Source organism: Arvicola amphibius, chromosome 10 (genome assembly GCF_903992535.2).
Source record: "Arvicola amphibius chromosome 10, mArvAmp1.2, whole genome shotgun sequence".
Classification (NCBI taxonomy): Eukaryota; Metazoa; Chordata; class Mammalia; order Rodentia; family Cricetidae; genus Arvicola; species Arvicola amphibius.
The window spans coordinates 63,564,793-63,584,724 of NC_052056.1; the positions used below are offsets into that span (position 1 = coordinate 63,564,793).

A 19,932-nucleotide genomic window follows, 5' to 3' on the forward strand; every position below is an offset into this window, starting at 1 on the left:
TGCGGAAGGAGTATGCTCGGCCCTACCCAGGCTACCCTAATCCTTATGCCACGTTCTTACTCCAGCACAAGAAACACACACTCAAGTTTGAAACTTAGTGGTAAGCTGGGAATACACAGCGGTGGTTTATCTTGGTTTAGCGTGAGGGCCATATCATCTGGCAAGACATTTCCTGGTCACTATCCAGGACCCCACTGCTACGAGTGGAGGGCAGCAGGTGGAGGGCAAGGGCAGCATCCTTTTAGCTCCTAAATGAAGCGTGTTAGTGCCATGGTTTTGGGACACTGTGCTGACCCAAACGAGGTGCCATTCTGTGCTCTGGACCAAGAGTCCTAAGAGATGACTAGGCTGGAAGCTCCTTGCCCCTGGCAGACTAAGCCTAAGTATGGTGAACAGGGTTGAGCACGTGCTGTTCCGTCCTCTTAAGACCGTCAAGCAGCTGAGAGTTACGTTTGCAGGAAGGCGGGAGAACAATAACAGGTGATGACCAGGCGTCTGGTACGCAGGTGAGGTGGACTCAGGGCGGAAAGATGGCGGAGTTGGAGGCAGCAGGTGGCAAGCTCAGCTACCCGCTCTCGGCGCAGCGCAGAGCAGAGCAGAGCAGAGCGGAAGGCAATGAAAACCCAAACCCGCGATTTGAATATCCGGGCGGGGTAGTGCCCCGAGATAAGTCTCCAGTGGAGGGAAGTATTTAATTTGCATCTAGCACTGTCGGAAAACTCCTCCCTGAGGCTCAGGCGGTCTCGGGTGTGAGAGCTTTCTCTTGCCGACCTGACTCTGTTCTCTGTCCCACGCCCGCGGGCTGGGCCAAGAGTTCCATTGGAATTAAAGTGTTCTTTTTGGTGTAGGTGGGGAGGGAGGGGGGGAAATAAAGGAGGGAAAGAATGTGGCCCTGGAGCTAGGACTTCTCTCTCCACCTAGTTAGCACAGGAGTCCTCTCTTCACTGCCGTCACCTTAGGCAAGTCAGCACTCTGGGTCTCAGTTTCTTTGTTCCTAAAATAGGGGTTTGGACTATGACCTCCTCTGTGCCTGGCAAGCCACATACAGTTCATAGACTCTCGCAGAACCAGCCCTGAACAGCATCCCCGCAAAGCGCTCTTCCCGAGTGCCTCCCGCTAGCTACTCTAGTTTAGGCAGGCTGGGGGCCCGATCGCGAGGTGGGCGGGGCCGGAGAGTCGCCCCGCCCCCTGACGGCCCCTCCGCGCTCGGCGCTGGGATGAGGCAATCACGTGACCTCACATCCGGCGCGGGAGTCCTGAGCTCGCGGGGTGCTCCCCGTGTGCCCGCTGGCCCTCCCCGCAGCGTGACCGGGCGCCGTGGCCGCGGGGAGGGGGTCCGCTTCGTCGCCGACGGCGGGAGGCCTCTTCTCCGCGCAGGCCGTCCCCCTCTCTTCCCCTGCCGGTCTTCCGCGCCACGCTCCCTTGTTCGTTCTCGCCCTGCCCGGCTGCACGCCGCCGCCGCAGGCGCCGACGAGCGGAGCGCGAACGCCCCTGCGCCCGGTGCGGCCCGGAGCCCCGCCGCGGAGACTCCGTCTCCACAATCCGAGCCGCGACGCGCGGCGGCGGCGCCTCGAGCCCAAGCGACCCGTGGCCGCCGGCGCTGGCCGAGGGCGATGGGGCTGGGCTGAAGAGAGGCGGCGGCGGCGAAAGCGGCCGCCCGGCCCCCTGCGGCCTTTTGGCTGCCCGGGCCGGGAGGCCGCCGAGGAGTCAGCCCGGCGGCGCGGCTGGTGAGTGGTTGGGCGAGCGGGGTGTGGAATGGGCGGCCAAGGTGATGGGGGAGGCTGGAGAAGGCGAGCTGCGTCGCCCCGGGTGGCGGGTACCAGTTGGCTGCTTCCACGCCCTGACTTGGACATCACCTCTCAGGGAAGGTGTGTGTGACGGGGAGAGGGCGACGGGACCCGGCACCGTCTGGGACCACGTGTGGCTGGCTGGCTGTGGAGGCCTGGAGTTGCATCCGCTGCGTGCGGCCCGGGCTTGACGGGTCAGCCGCTCGAGAAAGTCTAGAAGGTGATGTGTCCCGATGAAGAGGGTGGGCAGGGCCCCTGACGGGTTCGTGCTGGTGCCGACGAGTCCAAGTTCGGCCCCGGCCACGGAGTAGTAGTAGATTCCTATGGGTATCGGCACACTTTATAGCTAACCAAGGCCCAGAAAGGAAAAGTGACTTCGGACGTAATGAGGTGTCAGCGCTCGAGATTGTAAAGAGCCAGGCCATACCGTGAGCGCTAGAAAGACTCGGAGCCCTTTCCGCTAGTAGTTTGTGGTCTGCCCTTCACGTAGACGGGCTGTGGGCTGAACGTTGTCTTTTGTGGTGGGGGGTGTGGAGTTGGGAGGGAGGGAAGGAATAGCACTGGGGATTGACAGTAACTGTTCGGGGCTTCCCAATTTGGAAAGCTTTTGTGACAGGTGTTTATTGTTTCCTTTTCCCTTAGGACTGACAGAAGTGTCCTAGGATCTTGGGTGTCTGGACATAAGAGGTATGAGTCACTTATATAATTAGCTACTAATCATTAATGTTTGAGATTTAGAACTATATTTAGTGGTTTATATTAGTGCAAAGTAAATGGGAATGGAGCCATAAACTTACACGATTCTGAACTGAATGGAACATATTTGAGTATGTTAATCGTGATTTTTGATCTACAGGACAGGAAGTGGGGACTTTTCAAGATAAACATTCTTCTAGAGGGTTTGTGGCTAGCATGAAAGTTTATTATCATTTTAAAGTATTTTTATTTCTGTATGTGTGTCTATTAGTATGTATTTAACATGTGTGGGTGCCCTTGGAGGTCAGACTCTTTGGAACTGGAGTTACAGGTGGTGTGAGCCTCCTGCCCACACTCCGGGTTCTCTGTAAGAGCAGTTATCACTCTTACTGCTGAGCTCTAATTCCAGTGTGACTTTAGTTTTGAAGGGCCAGTACATCATTAAAAGTGTACCTTTGATTAGAACCTCCTTGCTAAAATACCATATTAATGAATTTTATCTTTCTGGACTATGCGTAGCATTCTTTTTGAGAATTATTACTTTGCTGAATAGGCTGTGGTTGCCAAAATAGATTGTGTGGACAGCCCATCTGGGTTTAGCAATAACTTCAAAAGTTCATCAGTTTTTTGAAAGTTTTTTTTGAAATAGTAAATCTAATAATGATTTTTGTAGAAAATGAAAAAAATTTTTAAAGTAAGGTTTGGCTATGTACACCCAGGTCCATGATCTTTCCTTAGAGTTTAACCTAGAGGGTAAAGTTTGCTTCTTCTCTGGTATTAACATCTGTTCACCCCTCCCCCCATCATTCATCATTAGATAAAGTTGAAGATAAAGTAGTTGAGATTCTTAAACTTTGTCAGAACATCAGCGCTTGTATTTGGAAAATGAAATTGGGCAGGAAAAGTATTATTTTAATTGCTTCATTTAAGTAGTACAGTTAAAATGGATGAAAACATTGAATAACAGCATATTTTGAAAACAAAGTTGATAAACTTCAAATTGGTGTTGTAGAATGATTGATTTCTTTGTCCAGGTCAACCAGTAACAAATTGAAGTTTTAATTTAGAACTAGCTTGAAATTTTCTATATTGGCATGAGACTAGTTTCATAGTTATTAGAACAAAACTCAATGTCTGTGGTACTTGGTTGTTACCTGATTTTAGCATTAAAAGAGTTTATTAGGTAATGACTGTTTTCCAAATTTTTAAATTTATGTGCCTTGTTGTTTTGCCTGCTTGTATGTCTGTGTGAGGATATTGGATTCCCTAGAACTAGAGATACAGACAATTGTGAACTGCTATGTGGGTGCTGAGAATTGATCCCGGGTCCTTTGGAAGAGCAGTCGGCTCTCTTAACTGCTGAGTCACCTCAGCAGCCCAAAACGTATATTTTTCAAATATTGATTCTTCAGTGGATAAGTGTTTGGTTCTGGATATAGTTCAGTTGGTAAAGTAAGCTAACTATTCTCCATGAGGCCCTTGGTGTAATGTGAAATGCTTGTAATCCTCAGCCACAGACTGTTTAGGGCTAGCCTGATCTACATAAAACTGTTGATAACTATAGAAAATTGTAATAATTTGCATGAAATTTGGGAATCAGACCTGACTGATTTTTTTTTTTTTTTAAACTTTGCCAATGCCAATAGTATGCTAGACTCTAAAATAAATACTTGGTAATTATTGAACTTCATTTTCTAGATGAGGAAACTGAAGTTTTGTAATATGTTCTTAGTCATACACTTTGATAAACCTAGAAATAACTTTTGTGTTGCAGAAAGTAGTGTTAAACTTAGATTGTGACTGTCTTCAAAGTAAATTGCTCAACTGCTCTTTTTCCTCCTTTAATTCGAACTTACAAAGAATGATAACATTTCAAAGAGACTTGAGGGTTAACAGCCAATGTAAAGAAAGGACCACTTAGCTCTCTTGACACTCAGAGTTCCTTTCTTCTTCCCATTTTGTGCATTGTGTTTTTATATCATGATGGTTTTGAAACCACTGAAGAACATGCTTCATTCCTGAAATAAATAATAATCTTAGCAAGGTGCTGGGATCGTATTACTGTACTCATGGAACCCAGTCAGTGGTCAAAGCATGGCAGGAGAGCACACCGGAGAATTTTGTCTTCATCTGTATTTTTCCCCAGTGTTGGGTGATAGTGAAATAAAATCTGAAAGGTAACCAAAATATTGGAAGACAAGAGAATTTCAAAGTAATCTTGATGTTTTTATTTTATTTCTTTTTCAAGACAGGATTTCTCTGAAGCCCTGGCTCTCCTGAAACTAGCTCTGTAGACCAGGTTGCTTGAACTCAGTTATCAACCTGCCTCTCCCTCTCGAGTGCTGGGATTAATGGCATGCAACTCCACTTCCTGGCTCTATGGTCTTACGTACAATGGGTTCTGTTTCGCTGTACTTGAATTTGAATTCAGGGCTTCACAGATGGTAGGCAAACACTATTCAGAGCTACATCTCCAGCCCCTTTTGCTGTAAGGTTTCAACTTACTTGCCCAGATTGGCTTTGAACTTGCCTTCACTTGAACTTCTGTCGAGGATTTCTAAGTAGCTGGGATTATAGACCTGTTACCTCAGGCCTGTAAACCAGATGGTTTGGAAGTATACTTGGTGGCCTATACCTTGTATGTGGCTAGACCACACGTTGAACACGAGTTAACAGCTTAGCATTTATTGACAAGAACACTTTTGTTGAGGTACACTAGAAGTGGTTAATTTACTGTCTAACTGTTGATACACTTGATGTACCCTAGAATTCTAGTGATGACATGTATTCTATTTAGTATTCTTTCTACACAGCACCCACCAATAGTTTAACCTTCTGTAGTTTCAGTTAACATCATTCACCTGTGGTTTGAAAATACTAGATGGAAAATTCCAGAAAGAAACCTTCTACACTAGTGGTTCTCAACATGTGGGTTGCAACCCTTTTGGCAAACCTATCTCCAAAAATACTACTACGATCTATAGCTAGCAAAATTACAGTGATGAAGTAGCAACAAAAATAATTTTTATGGTTGGGGTCACCCAACCATATGGTTAAAAAGTCACAGCATTAGGAAGGTTTAGAGCCACTGTTTTAGACATTTAAGTTTTGTATTATTTTGAATAATGATGAAATTTTGTACTGTTCCATTGTTCTGGCCTAGACATGAATCAGCTGCTGGTCCAGTATACTTGCTGTCTGTGCCTACCAGTTGCTTATTAGCCAAATTGTAACCAATAAATAGACTGTTGTGATATTTTAGTTGTAAGTATCCCTATTTATTTAGCTAGCAATTCAGATTATCCAAAGAAAAACTAGAAATTGCTTCCTTAAGTTAAAGATAATTTTAAGAGGGAAAAACAATTGGAAAGATAACATTCAAATAGCTTTCATTACAGTATGTTATGTTGCCCTGTTATTATTGATAATCTTACTGTGCTTAATTTATAAATTCATAGACATGTGTATAGGAGAAAACATCAAAGTCTGGTTCCATGTGTGCTCTGGGAGGTCTTGTACTGCCCAGTTGGTTTAAGGGAACTACTGTATGCTATATCTGATCTAGCTAAATCTTGATCTACGAGGTGGGCTGCGGGAGTTTTTTTGTAACTTTCTGTTAATTGAAGCTAACTGGCCTATATACAGAGAGTAACTATGTAATAATCAAAGCCATGTTCTGATTAGCCACCTAAACTTATCCAGATAATAATACATAAGCAAGGAATCTTACTTGAATTCTCTTACTTTGAGAGAGATGTTCAGAATTCAGGTAGAAATATTGAGTATTCTAGGGTTATTTAATCTTTTAAAAATTTTATTGATTTGCTGGACGTGGCGCACGCCTTTAATCCCAGCAGAGGCAGAGGCAGGCAGATCTCTGAGTTCAAGGTCAGCTTAGTTTACAGAACAAGTTCCAGAACTGGCTCCATAGCTACTGAGAAACCCTGTCTCGAAAAACCAGAAAGAAAAAAATAATTATTTACTTTTTACAAAATATAAAAGTGCTTTTATTTTATGAATGTTTTGCCTGCATTTATGTTTGTGTACCACGTGTATGCCTTGTGCCTAAGAGGCTGGAAGACTCCTGGAACTGGGCCTATGAATGGTTAGGAACTACCATGTGGGTGCTGAGAACTGAACCCAAGTTCTGCAAGAGCAACAAATTTTGGGGGGGGGGGTAGGGGTAAGGGTTGAGACCGGGTCTCTGTAGTCCTGACTGTCCTGGAGCTTGCTATGTAGAACAGGATGGCATTGAATTTACAGAGATCTTCCTGCTTTTGCCTTCCTTTGAGTGCTGGAATTAAAGGTGTGTGCCACCATGTCTACCTGGAAAAAGTGCTTTTATCTGCTGAGCTATATCTCCAGGCCCCCCCCCCCTCTTATTTTTTAAAAATTGTGTCTGTGTATAGGAGTTCAGGTGCCTATAGAGGCCAGAGGTGTTAGATCCCTTGGAGATGGGGTTACAGGCTGTTGTGAGCAGCCTGATGTGGGGTGTTTGAAATCAGACTTGGGTACTCTGGTACAGACATGTGATCTTAACTGCTGAGCCATAACTTAATCTTGAGGAAAGTAGGTATTTAAAAGGTAGAATATCCTGAGGTTAATGATAATCTGATGTACGGTGTTAGTTACAAATTTGGCATTACTGATATTAAAAATAGAAGTAATGTATATGGCTAGGCATGGTGCTGTGAGTGTGTAGTTTATGACTGGGGAGGCTAAGGCTGAGGATATTTGAGGCTAGTAGAACCAGCCTGAAGTGAAGCCTAGTGGTACTTTGGCTCAAAACAAGTTGGGTATGGTAATGCTGGCTTATAACCTCAAGAGGCTGACATAAGGCTCACCATAAATTCAAGGCTAGCCTGGGCTACTACCTAACAAGACCTTGACTCACGGTAACAACAAAAATAAAATAACAAAAAGGATAAAATATCGTGAATTGACAAAAGCATGATCCCTACTCTGATAGTTTAAACTTTATTTTTAATAATTAGTCTTGAAAATAGGAGTGAAGAAGAAAGCTATCCAAAAATGCACATACCTGAAACTAAAATTATCTGAGAATGGGAATTGTTGCAAAGTTCTCCAGAACATTCTAACACCAGATCGCTTGGCATCCATGGGTCATATTGGGACCTTTGGTAGAATTTGAGGCGGTAAAACTGCTTGATAGATAGGTTTTAGGGTATGAAGTTAATCTGTTAATCAGAACTTTCATTCTTTTCTGAAAGTCTTACTTTGGAATGAGCAATTATATGACATAGAATAGTTAGGAAGGAAAGATTTAGAAAGAACAAGTTGTGCCTTAGTAGACTGAATTTACTCTTATTATTTGTTTTCTTCACAAAAGCATTGGACATTAAAATAAAGGTTCAAGAGCAGAAAATATAATGCGGAGAGGTAACAGACTATTTAGACTGCCTCTTAGAACAGAAGCTGGTGTCTGGGGAGGTAAATGACATCATATTAATAAAGGGTTGATTTCAGTCTGTCTTGATCAGGGTCATGATCTGTTTTTATATTCTAGTAGTGATACTGTAACCAGCCTGGCAAAGGTGAAGATTGGACTACTGAAACAGTGGGCATTAGGAAATTAGAGCTCCCCCAGGAAGAGGAAGCCTAAAGCATAAGACCCTGTGTGTAGGGAAGGGTGATCAATGGATGGGCACAAAACTTCCCCTGGAAAGAAATTTACAACTTGACATACTACCTTACAGGAACCACACCTTGACCTGGACTGCTTAGTAGAAATATGGAACTCTAGTAGCTGCCTTCTCATGGTTAAGACCCAGAAGATGGACTTGACCAGGGGTTGCTGCATCACTTTGGCCCTCCTTACACCAGAAGCACATTGACCAAACCTCCTTCTGTTTTCACTACTAATTTGACTGTTTCAGTTGGCTTATTTCATGTGTATGGATGGTTAAACTTGACTTCTTGTGGCAGAGGTTGTGATCCTGACATAACAGCACATCTCAGAATTCAGTGTGCTCTGTGACCCTTGTTGGGGGGTTGCATATCACATTCTGCATATCAGATATTCATGATTCATAACTAGCAAAATTATAGTTATGAAGTAGCAGTGAAAATAATTTTATTGTTGGGGGGTCTCCACAAAATGAACTGTATTTTAAAGGGTTGTGGCATTAGGAAGGTTGAGAATCACTGCTCTATGGAGAACCAAGTTCTTTTTTTATGTTTTTTGTTTTTAGAGACAGGGTTTCTCTGTGTAGCCCTGACTGTCCTGAAACTCACTCTGTGGACCAGGTTGGCCTCGAACTCAGAGATACACCTCCTGCTGCCTCCCAGAGCCTAAGATTTTTGATGCATAGAGAACCAACTTTGGAGAGTTGCCTTTGATTGCTTGTCACATTTATTAATACTAGTTTTAATTGGTTTTTAAATGAGTCTTGGAATGTTTTTCACATGTGTGTCTGAGGTTTTTTTGACAGTATCCTTGATTCTTTGTTTTTTTCCCATTTGTGAAATATTAAAAATACTTTTATTTTGCTACAAAAGACAAGTGTTTTGATTCTTAATCTTTTCCTTCACAGTACTGGGGATTGAGCATAGGGCTTCCTGCATGTTAAGCAAACATTCTACCACCGAGCTATGATCTAAGCCCTTAATTTTTTTTTTTTTTTTTTAAGGAAAAAGTCTTCTTACATTTCCTACAGTGGCTAGGATGGTCTTGCACTCTGTAGTCAGGCAAGCCTGAACTTTAGTCTCTAGCCTTAGCCTCTCTAGTAGATGAGAGTATAAACCTTTGCCACTGCATTTAGCTCCTAGTTCTTTCTGGTTAATCTGTATTTGAGTTAGAATCAAATTATGTCTTATGTCCTGCTTTTTGGACCTCAAGTTCACACTGAAGGAAGGCGTCTGTAGGGGAAAATTACCCAGGGGGGAAAATCCTTGAAAACTGCCTTGGAGCTGGAAATGGCCACTTGACTTGGGTGTACAAAATCCTGAGTTCAATCCCCAGAACTGACCCCCTCTCCTCCCAAAAAAGTGCCAGCTTGAAAATTGGAAATTGATGTACTGTTTTTGAATTTAAGTAGCCAGTTTTCCCTCTGACAGGTTACCTTACTTAAGTTGGAATCTCTGTTTTGAGACTGGTCTCATGTAGCTCAGCCTGGTCTTAAACTTTTGATTCTTCTGCCTTTATCCTCCACTTTCCAAGTTTTTGAATTCTAGGAATGTACCACTCTGCCTCGTTGAGGGTCCTTTAACAAGTGAGTGGTTGTAATGTGCTCCTTTGTAATCTCAGCACTCAGAATGCTAAGGTGGGAGGGTTGATAGGCAATTTGAAATCATCCTGACCTCCATTGTGAATATAAGAAAACATACAGGACTTATATCTATCTCTCTCTCTCTCTCTCTCTCTCTATCTATCTATCTATATATATCTATATATATAGAGATAGAGATAGATATAGATAGCTAGCAAGACCATCTCAAAATAACCACAGAAACCTATTATTGTGGGTAAGATTTAACAGTCATATACTCTGTAAGAGAGAGTTTATTGGGATTTTTTTTTTTTGGTGTGTGTGTGTGTGTGTGATTATTTTACTTATTATTTATTTAATTTTTTGAGACAGGATTTCTCTGTGTAGTCCTGGCTGTCCTGGAATTCACTCTATAGACCAGGCTGGCCTCGAACTCAGAGAGATCCTTCTGCCTCTGCCTCTGCCTCTTGAGTGCTGGGGTTAAAGACATGCACCACTATTGCCTGACGAACTTGTGACATCTGAGCCACATGCTTACTGGCCCTATATCTGGGATATATAAATCATTTAACCTTTTTACTTTGCCAAGCAAAGTTTACCTTAGAGAGTTTAAGAGAGTTCCAGTAAATATAACAAGCTAGTATTTACTTGTTCAGTAATACTCAGCATGTTCTAAACAACTAGTGTGTCTATTTGGAAGGTACTTGAGGATATTTGGCTTTTCATAGAGGAAAACATTTCTTTCATCTTTAGCAACATCTGAGAAGTTCATGTTGGAAATCTCAGGTGTCTCTGTTATGTTTTATGACTTTTTCTCACCATTTAAAAATTTTATGTGTATGGGTATTTTGCCTGCACGTATATATGTGCACCTTGTGCATACCTGGTACCCTTTGAGGTCAGAACCTCTGGGACTAGTTACAGTTAGTTGCGACCTGCCATATGGTGCCTGGGAATCGAACCCAGGTCTTCTAGAAGTTAGTGCTCTTAACTTCGGAGCCATCTATCCAGCTCTTGGTGTGTTTTATATAGTGTATTTTACCTGTCTCTTTGTGCGGCTGTTTCTTTTTGTTGTTTTGTTTCTTTGAGATGGGTTTCTTTTGTGTAGCCTTGAATGTCCTGGAATTTGCTCTGTAGACCAGGCTGGCCTCAAAACTCGGAGATCCACCTCTCTCCCCCTCCCTGTCCCCCTTAGTGGTGGGATTAAAGGTGTGTGCCACCATTTCCCAGTTGCCACTGGTTTGTTTTATCATCTGTTCTCCCTTTTTACTGTTTCTGTTACCAGTGTCTGTCTGTTCCTGGCTACATTAGACTCTTTCAGGTATTGTTTGGGTTAGCCTTTCTGTATGACAGAACTGAAACATCCACTCTTTACATTTTCTCTAGTTATTGTTGTTTGTTTATTTGAAACAGGGTCTTCTGTATAGCTTAGCTAATGCTGGTCATGAGCTTTCCACCTTTCTGCCTTAGCCTTTATAGTGTTCGGATTACACTGGAATACTACCAAACCTCACATCTATTCTTAATTTTGTTATTTAGAGATTCATATTAGGTTTATCACCTTTTCTAGGTATTTATGAAAATCTGTCATTTTCCTAGGGTTAAACCAAAGAATGAAACATAATTAAAAGGTTAACTAAAAGTTGAGACTATTAGGAGACACTTCATATTTTGTGTGTATGTGTGTACCTACACATACCTGTGTGCATATAGGTACACATGTATGCAGGTATTGTGTGCATTTGTGTGGAGGCCAAAAGATAATCTCAAATATTTCTCAGTGGCCATTTGTCTTGGTGTTTGTGGGTGGAGTTGGGGGTGGGGTGTGACATTGGGTGTCTTGTGGCTTCTTCACCTTAATTTTTGAGGTAGGGTCTTTCTCACTGAACCTGAAGCTCACTGATTGACTAGCCTTTCCATGTTTGGCTTTTTTATGGGGTCTGTGAAGCAGAACTTACGTCTTTTGTGTTTGTTTTTTGAGACGGGTTTTTCTTTGTAGCAGCCCTTTCTGTCCTGTAATTCACTTTGTAGACCAGGCTGGCCTTATCGGCCTGCCTCTGCCTCCCTAGGGCTGTGACTACAGGCATGTGCTGGCGCCATCACCCTCAGCCAGGGTTCTTAAATATCTCTCCATCTCTCCCTTCCTTCCTTCCTTTCTTCCTTCCTTCCTTCCTTCCTTCCTTCCTTCCTTCTTTTTGAGACTGTCTCGCTCACTATCCTGAGACTAGCTGGTCAGTGAACCTCACAGATCTGCCTGTCTTCAGGCCGGGTCCAGGTCCTGTTTTTTTGCATTGGTTCTAATCCTCACGCAGGGCTTACCAAGCACTTTACCCACTGAACCCTCTTCAATTCCTAGCTATCACTTCTGTATACTTCGGAGCAGAATAACTCGAGCAGTGGTTCTCAACCTGTGGATCGCAACTCCTTTGGGGTTGCCTATCAGTTATCCCTCATCAGATATTTGTATTTCAGTTTGTAACAGTAGCAAAATATGAAGTAGCAGTAAAGTAATTTTTGTGGTTGGGAGTCCCCACAGCATGAGGAACCGTATTAAATGGTTGTAGCATTAGAGAACTGCTCTTGAGGAAAGAGGAATTAATTTTATGGGCATAATGTTGTGATGAAGTTGTAAAGGGAGGGTTACAGGTTAGGAAGGGATCTGTCTAAGTTAGTTGGGAAGGGGCATAGGGTTGAGATGTGGGAACATGCCCAAACCCAAAATTTATTGTATGATTTTTGCCCAGAAAAAAAAGAATGGCTCTACATCTGGTCTTACCTTGTTTCATTCATTCAATTACATTACCAGGTGCTGACTTGAGTCTCAGCTTAATGCTTTTAAAGCTAAGTTTGTGTTTGGTAACTGCTCTGACAATTGGAGTAATGGGAAAAAGTGAGAGGAGTCCTCTGTTAGAAGATTGAAAGAACAGTCAAAGTTTAGTTAAGGCTTGAGTTGGCTTGAAGGATTAATAGCAGTGCCTCAGCCAGGCTAGGTTTGGAAAGACATTCTTGGCAGAAAGAGTATTTGTATATAGAAGAATGGAGTCAGGAAGTGGCAGCACTATTTGAAGAGCTGCAAATTGTGCTCTCTGTGAAAGGGATGTAAAGTTTGTAAGTGTGATTGATAGTATTTGGTAACTGACAGATTCTAAAGGCTCTTACAAGTCTTGTAATTAGTTTTTACTTTGGATCCCACTTCCATGTTGGTAGAGAAATTCATATTTTGCATTGTGAGACTTCAGATGCTAGCTAGAGAGCAGTGTTTCAAGTCACCATTTATTTATATGAGCAGGGAATCTTTTGAAATGCTCTGGAGACACTCTTAAAGTTTGGGAAATGATTGAAGACAGTGGCAAGCTGTTGAGACTTATATAGGGAGAGTAGAGGTTATAGTTTGCATATAGATGTGACTGAGGAAGACTAGGAAAATGACCTTAATTGAGACAATGTCAGTGAGATGGGACTGGTGAAGTGGCATGGGGAGAATAGAAATGATGACCAGTTTGATAAAGGTGTTAAATAGTGAAGTCTAGGGTCACTTGTTTTAGACAAATCATACTCATTAAGGTGGAGAATGAACTGATAAATTTGAGGGGCAGTATATTTTGAAGAAAGGTTGAATTTTAGCTGTCTGTAAACAAGCATGCAGAGGTTGAATCTGTGAGTCTGGAAATGAGAGATCAGTGCTGAAAAACTGATGGGCAGTTGTTGCTTCAGACATTCCAGTAGGTGCCATACTTTGTCCCTGATGACAGTGTTACTGAAACAGGCCAGCGGATATTAACAGTTAAATGATCATAGGAAGTGGTAGCTTGGTAAACTGGCTACTTGCCCCCTTTTTTAGGTTAGTATAAGGTAAACTGCAGATAAGCAGAATTGTGGGAGGTAGAAAGGGCATTTGTGGACCATCTTGGAAGCTGGGTCACTGTTTTCCTCATGAATAAAGGGATCAGCTTTATTTGTAGCAACAATTGATTTAATGGTTTTTGGAAAATAACCCTGTGAAAGATAGTACTGTCAATGTCATTCTTGTCTTTAAAAAGATACTCTTTAGGCCTGGGATTGTGCTTGAGTATCCAGTGGTAGAGTGCTTGCCTAGTGTGGGTGAGGCCCTGGCAATATCAGTAAATTGAGTAGATGCTGACAAAGGTGGTTTCTAGACTAAGTATACCTGTACACATGTTATTATTTTGTTTGCTGTACTCTGTAACCTTCACTGGCTGAAGCTCAATGGATAGACGTGGCTGGCTTCCTGCTCATGGATCTGACTGCTTCTGCTTCCTGAGTGCTGGGATTAAATGAAGTACCACCACAGCCCATAGTCCTTTCTTCCCACAGGCATGGTCTTGCAAGGTAGCCTATGCTGGCCTTGAATCAGTGATTTTTTTTTCTGCCTTTGCTATCTGAGTATATTTTAAAATTTTTCTTAGGATATAGTTGAGGTCTTTTGTAGTGCAGTGAATCAACATAGCATGATTTGAATTGAGAAAAAGAATAAAACAGAAAGACATTCATGTAATTTCTGAAGTTCACATAAGACAGGTATATGTGTATTTAATCCAGCTACCTAGGAGTCTGACTCAGGAAGATTTAGAGGCCAGCCTGTCCATTATAATCATACCTTATCTCAACACACAGCTCTCTCCTAACAGACATGGGGCTCCAAGTGCTTGTTAGCTACAATTGCAAATATGCAGGGTTCTGTCTTTGTAAAGAATAATTTCCTACTGATTTTCTGCTCCTTTGTGTTTGAATCTTCAAATCGTCAAGCCTGAAAGCGTGAAATATGAATCATACTGTAGTAAAGATCATGAATGAAATGAATTTTGGTTTTTTGAAAGCTCTGCAGTAATCCTGAAGTAAACCATGCCGAGTTACTAAAAGTAAACATTAAGCTTTCCGTTAGAAAAGAAAAAGACAACACTAAAACGAGAAGGGAAGCTTGGGGTGGTCGAGTGCTTGCCTAACATGCAAGAAGCCTAGGATTTTAAACATTCCCCCAATCCACTACATAGGCCAGGCATTGTGGCTCAGGCCTGTAAGTTCAGCACCCAGAAGGTGGAGGCAGGACATTCAAAGTCTCATGAATTCTAGGTTGCACCTACAAGTTGAAGGCCAGTCTGTGATGTATGAGACCTTGTCTTAGAAGATATTTCTGGGGTTTCTATCTCCTAAACACATTAAAGATTTAAGAATCTAATCAATTCTCTGGAAATTTTCTTGTCTTGTTTTTTTCTTTTTCCTGCCAGTATTCTCAATTTCCCTCTTTCATCCTGGCTTTTCCTGTTGACTCTGCTGCTGTATTTTGAGTCCTTTCTGTACTTGCTATTACTTTTTGTTTGACATTCCAACGGTAGTGAAGTCATTTAAAATACATTAGTAACTTTAAGCATGTACTTACTACTAATAGTGTACACATATATCACACTTTGAGAAATAAGAACAGAGATACTAACTCTGAGCATTCTATGCAGTGACCCATGCATCATCATCTGCTGACTTGCTGACAGCAACAATAACATTTAAAAAGCACTCCAGTTTTAACTGTGGTAAAATGTGAAAAATAGTAGTCTTAGAATTAATGAGTATTTAGATTTCAACTATCATTTTTAAATCATTGATTTTAATGTCAACCGAGTTATTAGTGGTTTTAGTTAATAGTACTTTAGTTTTAAGCTGACACCAATTTGCATTTATATATTATATATTATATATTATATTATTTGAAGAAACCCTTAACCTTAAGTCTGAAATTATAGATTTTAGGTTGGGGTAATTAGACTCATTTGGCAGTTTGCCTTGCTAACAAAGATAAACTATTACTGGAACTCTTTTTTTTTTGTAACCCTTATTGTATTTAATATCTCTATTATGCTGTTTTACTTTTGGTTGTTTTAAAATAACTTTTTTTTATTCAAGTCCCACTGTCATCCTTAAAAAGGGGAAAATGAACAAAAATTTTACATTCAGTTATGCAGAGGAACTTGAAGGATACTTGTGATCTCTGTTCTATAATACTTATACTTTTTGAGTTATCGTTAACACTTTGGTGTATGTCTACAGTTCCTCCCCCTCTTCCCACTCTCTCCGTCTTTGAGACAGGGTTTTACTATGAAACCTTGGCTAGGCTGGAATTGTATAGCTCAGGCTGACCTCAAACTCACAGAGATCAGCCTGCCTCTGCCTCCAGAGTTCTGGGATAAAAGCCTTGCACCACTAGTGATTCCTGCCTTATAGCTCGTTTTTAAATACATACATGTAAGTTTTTGATACAAAACTCCTGTATTAGTCATGTTTCTTTTTTCTTGTATAGAGCTATCTTGGTCTCCACATAAAGTAATTCATTTGCCTTAATTTTATAAGCTTATCCATATTCTGTTGGTGGACATTGATTTAAATTCTAAGGGGCTTAGGTTTTTGTTTTCCCTTGGTACAAAAATGTACAGTAGGAATATGTTTTATGCATATATACTTATATATACTTAGTCTGGGTAACTCATTACATGGATTTTAATTAGAATTGTTAGATTAAGGTATATATAATTTTGGTATATAATTAAGGTATATATAAATTTAAAACTTAAAGATGCTGTAAGTTGTTTTTATAAAAACTGTAAATTCTTTTTCCTCTCTTTCTCTTGTTAGAGATCAAACCAAGGCTTTGTGTATACTAAAGATAGATGATCTTTTTATTGATCTCTTTTAAGAGGCAGGTGATGTAGGTGTGTCTTCTATCTATCTGATGATTTCATTGGTTAATTAATAAAGAAACTGCTTGGCCTGATAGGTTAGAACATAGGTGGGTGGAGTAGACAGAACAGGATGCTGGAGAATCGCCCTGCCTCTCCTCTCTGAGCCAGATGCGATGAAGCTCCAGCCCAAGATGGACGTATGCTAGAATCTTCCGGGTAAGCCACCACCCCGTGGTGCTATATAGATTATTAGATATGGGTTAAAGCAAGATATGTGAGAATTAGCTAGTAAGAGGCTGAAACTAATGGGCTAGGCAGTGTTTAAATGAATACAGTTTGTGTGTTGTTATTTCGGGGCATAAGCTAGCCAGGCGGCTAGGAGCCAGGCGGGACAGCTCCTCACTACAGGCAGGAAAGGTCTTAAGTAGCCCAGGATGGCTTTAATTTATAGTCTACCTGCCTTAGCCACCCGAGTGCTGGTATTACAAGTATGCATCCCCAATGCACCACCACTTCTAACCCCAAATCTACTCTTTCTGGGTTTTCAAAACATGGTTTCTCTCCATGTAGCCCAGACTGGCCAGAGAGCTGCCTGCCTCTGACTCCTAGTTCTGGGATTAAAGCCATGTGCCCATGCACAGCCCCTCTCTCTCTCCCTCCCTCCCCCCCCCCTCCCTCTTTCCCTCTCTCCCTCCCTCTGTTTCTCTCCATGTGCAGCCTTACTCTCCTTTCTTTGTAGTTCATCAGGCTGGTCTCAAGCCAATGTGTAGCTGAGGATGGCCTTAAATTCCAGACCCTCCTGTTTTACTTGCCAAGTGCTAAGATTGCAGATGTCTCCCACCACTGCTAGGGGCTTCGCTTTGTTGTTGTTATTGTTGCAATTAAATTTTTAAGATGACCTATAAAGTAGTGAATTTTAACATGAGTCATACTTTGTTTAATGTTACTTCCCTATTACCCTCCTCAGAATAATTTCTTTGTATCTGTATTAGGGTCCACCATACCTGTTTCTTGCTTTTATCACCTGTTTAATGGCTAAGTTACCACATAATTTTCCTTCCTTCCTCCCTCCCTTTCTTCCTGTGGTAAAAATTTAATTAAAAGGTACATGGGTAACAGATGAAGTCAGATTCAAATATCGTTAAGTAGTGAGGAAAGGTGAGAAAGAAAAATTCAGATTTTGTCCAGACCCTTCACCACCTACCTAATTAATTATCTTGCCCTAGAAACACTGTTAAACGTCAGGATTCTAGCCCCTTTAGTCTGTTTTGTGACCTTCATGTATCATTTTGAGTGATTAAGCTTAGACAACTGTCTTTAGTTCCAAGCTAACAATTGGTCATAGGATTCTTCTGAAATATCAGTGCTGGTGCCGTCCCCAGGGCAAGCTTGTCTAAGCTGGGTGCTGATGCTGCTGCTGCATTCCTGGCCCAGTTGTGGGAGGCCAAGGCAGTGGATATTTCCTGGGCAGTGAAGTTGGGCGATAAGTGATGAGCATAATCAGCTGATAACCGTTGAATAATTCGTCCACAAAGGGCTCTTAGCCATTGCCTCACACCAACTATCAATGAGCAGTTGAGGTTGGTGGTGTGGACTTTCTCACCACTGCTTACCACCTGGAAAAAGGTCCTGAGGTGGGAGGGCAATGTGAATGTGTCTGGGAGACTGTTTTTTGTTTTTGAGAGGATCACGCTATTGAGCCCTGACTGGCCTGGAAACCCACTTTATGGACCGTGCTGGCCTTGAACTCACAGATTGTCTCTGTTTATGAATGCTGAAATTTTAAAGGCCTGTGTCACCATGCCCAGGCCTCATTATGTTTTTTGTTATTTATCTTATTTTTTCTCTTGAGACACGTGAACGTGGCGTTTCAGAAAGCAACCCCTTTTCATACTGATATTTTGAGTTTTTAACAAAACAAATTGGTGCATAATATAGCTCATCTTTAACCACTGAATATTTTAGTTAACTTCATCTATTCCTTTTTCCTTAGCAACATTAGATTGCCACCTACAGGTGAAAGAATACAACAACAAGTTTTACATAGCGCCTATGCTTTTTTTCTTCCCTTTTTTAAGATACAGGTTCTCAAAACCAAAAAACAGAACAACAAAAACAAAACAAACAAAAAAATAAGCAGAGCCGGGCATGGTGGTGCATGCCTTTAATCCAAACACTTGGGAGACAGAGACAGATGGATTTCTGTGATTTTGAGGCCAGCCTGGTTTACAAAGTGAGTTCCAGGACAACCAGGACTAAAACCCCATCTCGACCAAAAAAAAAAAAAAAAAAAAAAAAAAACCGAAAACAATGACAGGGTTTCCACAGAGATGCCTCTGGTAGAGCAGGTTGACCTTGAACTCACAGAGGTATTTTCAGCCTCTGCCTCCTGAGTGCTGGGATTAAAGGTGAATACTACTATACCTAGTTTATTCTATTCTTAGTATGATGATGCACTTGCTTTCTTTATTCTATAGATGAATTCAATGAAATAAGATTTTGCAGTCAGGCAGTAGTGGCATATGCTTGGCAGGCAGATCTTTTGAGTTTGAAGCCAACCTGGTCTACAGAGTGAGTTCCAGAACAGCCAGGGCTAGACATAGAAATCTTGTCTTGAAAAACAACAAAAACCAAACGATAATTTTTTGATGCTCATCTTATTTGTATTATGGGTTGTTAATACTTTTACTCAGCTGAACCAAAACAGAAAAGAGATAAATTTAATTAACTGTAGCTTAGCACACCTGCTGAGCTTGGGTGAGATCCTGGGTTGTGAGTTGTAGGCAAGCCTGCACTACAAAATAAGTAAAACAAAAGTAAAAGACAGTGTGCTGTGAAAATAACTTTGAAAATGCTGACAGAAAAGAGACAAGTGAGATCCAGGTAGAGAGTGTTTTGAAGGTTTCATATTGGCCATGCATTGTAGAAATGGAAGTTTATCAACTATTTGGTATTTTTACCAGAAGGAAAACTAAACTCCCTTATTCTTTTTACCCTAGCACAGAGGATGGTCACAGTTGGTTAGCACAGTGACTTTTATCTTAGGTGTCAGAAGCAGTTTTCTTTCTAGGCTGTTTTATTCTGCTAGTTTTTTTTTTTGTTTTTTGTTTTTTTTCCGAGACACATTTCTCTGCAGCTTTGGAGCCTGTCCTGGACCTAGCTCTTGTGGCCCAGGCTGGCCTTGAACTCAGAGATCCGCCTGCCTCTGCCTCCCGAGTACAATGCCCAGCATGTTCTGCTAGTTTTTTAAACTATTCTGTCTGCAGGATAAATCTGTTTCAAACTCTTTCCTGATGTAGCATTTTTTATTATGGTTGGGTAGGAATTTGAGAGCTATGTAGTTATAATAACTAACACTTTGATAACTTTTAACCTTGAACGTGAAATTTGGAACTGTCACACACATGAGAAAGAAATATGAGACTTCTAGGACCCTAGTGACTTGAATAATTGAATCAGATAAGAAAACTTCTACTTATTTTTTTAGTCCCAATCACGTGAAGTTGAAGCCGAGTTCAAACGCCCTGTGCA

General features: G+C 41.6%; 1 protein-coding gene across 1 annotated transcript in view; it reads left to right on the plus strand.

The window, feature by feature from the left end:
* Nucleotides 1-1,254: 1,254 nt before the first annotated feature.
* The window catches only part of Atp13a3 (ATPase 13A3), an 82,246-nt gene continuing 63,568 nt past the window's right edge, over nt 1,255-19,932 (plus strand). Inside the window, 3 exon segments of the mRNA XM_042055879.1 lie at nt 1,255-1,727; nt 1,864-2,007; nt 2,430-2,474. The gene's annotated coding sequence lies outside the window, so the exon portion shown is untranslated.